Source organism: Pygoscelis adeliae, unplaced genomic scaffold (assembly GCF_000699105.1).
Source record: "Pygoscelis adeliae isolate BGI_AS28 unplaced genomic scaffold, ASM69910v1 Scaffold348, whole genome shotgun sequence".
Lineage (NCBI taxonomy): Eukaryota > Metazoa > Chordata > Aves > Sphenisciformes > Spheniscidae > Pygoscelis > Pygoscelis adeliae.
In genome coordinates, this window is record NW_008825307.1 from 163,828 (window position 1) to 168,255 (window position 4,428).

A 4,428-nucleotide genomic window follows, 5' to 3' on the forward strand; every position below is an offset into this window, starting at 1 on the left:
AGATAAATGGTCTGTCAGCTTGTATATTCAAACTTCCCTTCTAGCTGGGTTAGAAACCCATAAATTTCTAATAACACAATTCACAATCCCTGCCATGTGCTAATCCTTGTCGGGGCCTCTTCCATGAGAAGCTGGCTTGCCTGCATCGGAAGTAAGTGAGCCTGGAAAGCTCTTTTGAATGACTTTTTGCCATAGCAAGTTGCTTCTGAGCAGCAGAGAAGGTATTACTGAAGGTGGCTACTGCCCCAACTTGCTGCTGTGCAAGAGCGGTCCTGACAAACGTTTGAAGGACAACCCTCTCTACCCACAAGAGGAGGGTCTCTAACCTGGTCCCCATGTCTCATGGCCCTATTTGTGAATGAGGGCTTCAGCTCAGTAATGTTGTCTTGAGGATCAGACATGTTCTACTTATTCTTTCCTTGGAGCCTGGTCTGAAGCTCTGTGAGATCTCTCTGCTACCTCTGCTTACAGGAGGGACTCTTTGTGCTTGCTGGAGTAAAGGCTTTCCCAAAACAGCAGCAGCTGGCTACCACAGTTATTGCATTAACCTTTTGCAGGCTAGCAGGATCTAGCTGCTGGTCCCCCTTCTTATGGTCAGGGTACAAATTCTTTTGGATCCCTCTTTCCTTTCATCTACTGTATTGCAGAGGTGTGTACTTTGCTTTTGGCTTCAATCCAGCACAGCAGCTTCTGTATACCCAGGAGGTTTAACAGTAAAACAAAACCAGGGTTTACTAATGCTTAAGGTAGAAAATTAAGAGCTAATAGTTCAAGACTTGAAAACAAAGTGCACAGTATGGGCTCCAGTAGCTTACTATGTATCCTCATGTGTGCCATTTGAAGGTGGCAGCATTTAATACATCATGTTAGTGTATACAACCAGCTAGTATCTGCATGAAATCATGGTTTCCTGGGTAGTCCCTGACCTGATAGGGCCATATGCTATATCTTAGGCTTGTAGCTTACACAGATGACTTGCCAGTAACAAGGTACCCTCTCTAAATCTGTCTTTTGGGGGCAGACATACTTTGTCATGCACATGAGCATGTGTAAATGGACACACTTGCATTACTATTGGGCTAGAGATTCCAGTTCTAACACCCTTTCTCTGTCCTACATCATGGACAGATTTCCACCTTGTCTCTTTGTACTAGTCTGGGTAGCTGCTGTGTGGCTGGGTACCTCAGTTTTGTTTTAACCTCTCTCTCTCTCTCTCTCTCTCTCTCTCTCTCTTTCTCTCTCTCTCTCTCTCCCACTCTCTCTCTCTCTCTCTCTCTCTCTCTCTCTCTCTCTCTCTCTCTCTCTCTCGACGATAGATGGAGTTATCCACTCAACCTTGTTCTTCTTGCTTTGCCTTTAATTACTGCTTCTTGTGGGGAAGGTGTGATGTCTGGAGATGTACCAACAGTGGGTGGTCCCTGCTTCTAGTGGGGGTGGGTGGTTGCTTATGTACACTCTAGGGAGTGCCTTCCCAAAAGCCAGTGACTGTCAGCCTCTGACCCCATGCAGGTCTGCAGACAGGACTTGATCCTCTGAACTCCTCTAATGTCCCTGAGTATGAGACATTCCAACATGTGTCTCATGCTCTGGTATACAAGAAATATGCTGTAACCTTTCTGATTTCACTCTGTTCATCTTGGCCCCCAACACGAGGCAAGTATAATCATAAAATAAATAGATGATTTAGTAAGAGATAAACCAAATCTCTTGCAATGAGAGCAACAATGTTTAGAAGTGGACAGATTGCTGAAAAAAAATATTTGCAACACTTTTTTTTCAAGGATGTGCATCCTCTTCCCTCTGGTCAGCATTGGGTCATGGGATTGTACATGATCCCCTTCACTCTGACCTTTGAGGACCCTCTTCTTCCTCACAAGACAGGTCCAAAGCATCTGAGGAAGGACTTACTAAAGGCCCTGAAATCACTGGGGCCAGAGGACTGGGTGCTGCTGATCTGTGCAACCCCTGATGTGAAGGTATTATGCAAAACCAGTGAGGAGGAGCCTGCTTTTTTCCCCACCCAGACTATGCAGCCCACCATAGAGTGTGCAGTGAGTGGGGCCAGTAAACTGGATTTGAAGGTAAAGTCTTGTGCCAGTAGCTGGATGACAACTGCCAGATGACAATGCTGAGGGGACAGATGGTCCTGACTTCCCTCCTGTGACCTGTCAGGCAGAGAAAGCAAAGGACCTCTTTTGCTGTGGGACCAGGGCAGATGCCAGAGCCCTGTCAATCACAAAGGAAAGGCTCTGCTGGGAGGAGGGTGTGTGTGTGTGCTTGGTTGTGTTTTGGCTTTGTTTTTTGGTGGTTTTTTTGTTTTGTTGTTTGCTTGGTTTTGTTGGGGGGGGAGGAGGTTTGTGGTGGGGTGTTTTTGTTTGGGTTTCTTTTTGTTGTTATCCATGGGAACAGGACAGTTGCTGGTGCAAAGGCAGAAATGTATGCCCACTCAGCTCAAGGTCTGTGAAACTGCCTGAGTGTGAAAGCACTGCCTGCTCTCTGCCAGCATTCTGGGTGTGATGGCTCGGGACCTGGTCTCAGCCCAGCAGTCAGGGTGTTCCTCTTAGATGCCTTTCCTGGATGGTTGTAGGGCGCATGAATAGTACTGCGCATGAAGGACTAGGTTTGGATTCTGTGCCTAAGCCCATGGCTGGGGGAAGCATGATGCTATTGGTTCCAGTGGCAGGAGCAGCAGGAGGTGGAAAGGCAGGTGGGAGAAAAACTAAGTGTTCTCCTTAGTTTCTCCTTTTCCTCTTCTCTAAGAGAATGCGGCCTTCTCTGTACTCGAAGTTCCCCAAGTGGGGGCTGTTGCACTGAGCCCCTCGTCTGGCCAGAGGAGACTGGCTATTTGTTGTGCTATCTCCACCCTTTCTGCCATGGTGTCCTCTCATGGGCTCTCTGCTTTGTTCAGAGACCTGGCAGTGACTGATCCAAAAGCTAGTGGGATGTTCTTACCAGCAGGTTGGGCATCAGTGCCCTGGTCAAGGTGTCAGATGGCTACAGCCAAGGCCACATAGTGCAAGCTGTGTGCGTTGGTGCTGCTAATGTCACATCCTGCAGCTGGCCAAGGAGCATGTGGTGGAAGTATGTGAGCTCCTGCAGCTGCTGAGCAAGGTGGGTTCCATCTACACGGTGGAGTCTGCAGATAACTCAACCTGTCCCCTCTGCCTTCTGCTTGACTGTTCCTCTCCAGTTGGTTTCAGCCTGATTGTCCCATTTCCTTTGTGCTTTAGACAAATGGCCAGCTCTTCCTCCTGCCCTGAGCCCATTTCTATCTTCTGTGCTGTGACCCTCCTTTGCAGCCTTTTTTACCCCCTGCATACTTGCTCTCTCTGCAGGACTGGTAAATTAAGACAGCCCTGGGTAAAATGTGGTGCCAGGCAGTGCAAGAGACAGCAGAAGTGAAGGAGGCACAAGGGAAAGACAAGAAAGAATTAAGGTAAAACATAGTTCTGATGGCTCTGCACATCCTGTCTTGGGATAGGACAGCTGTTTGTTAGTTTTGGCCACTGTCTGGGGGAAGAAGGGGGACAAACCACTGAGTGGGAAGAGGATTTGGGAGGGATGTATGTACAGAAGAAAAACAAGGCTGATGGGTATGTGTGTACAGATATACTTGTGATGGGGTTCGGTGGTGTGGTAAGCACAGTGAAGCTCATCACATGTGAGTGAGGCTGGAGAGGTCTCTATAGATGTGTTTGGACTGTGGCTGTGTCTGGAACGAGAGTCAGAGCTTATATGAAAAGCCTTACAGTAGTGGCATCTACTGCCATTCTTAGTGCATACATCAGTCTGGGAGCTCTTGGACCTGTTGGCTCTTTGCTGGTCTTGCTGTACAAATGGGACAGGGAAGAGGAGCACAGGGAAGAACCACTGAGTGCCTCTTCTGCCTGACTCCTCGGCAGGTCCTGCAGCAAATGAGGGCATGAGGCAGGCCCTGAGCCCCTTCTGGGGATCAGTAGATCCTTCTGGCCAGTGTGCTCTAGATGTGCCGTCTCACACCTGTGCCTGGGCATTCACTTCATTAAGCTTGAATGTGGATTCCAAAGTGGGGCTTGGAGACATGGCCACTGCATCCTTCTGGAGAACAAGTGTGCCTGTGACCCCAGTGCTGCACCAGTGAGATGCTGCACACTGCTCATGGGCATAGTGTATCTGTGCAGTGACAATGGGGAATGTGTCTGGCAGCTCTTGGAGGCAGCCAGCAGACCTGGGACTGGTTCATGGGTGCTTTTGGGCTTTCCTGTTCTTATGTAATCCTTCTCTCTGCACTGGAAACAGCCACCAAAAGGAACACAAGCAAAGCCTAGCTCCTTGTCTGATCAGCACCTGCAGCCACACCAGAAAGAGCTCTATCACAGTTTGGAACCAAGTTGACATGGTAAAGAGTAAATGGGTTCAGATTTAAAAAAACAAACAAACAAAAAAACC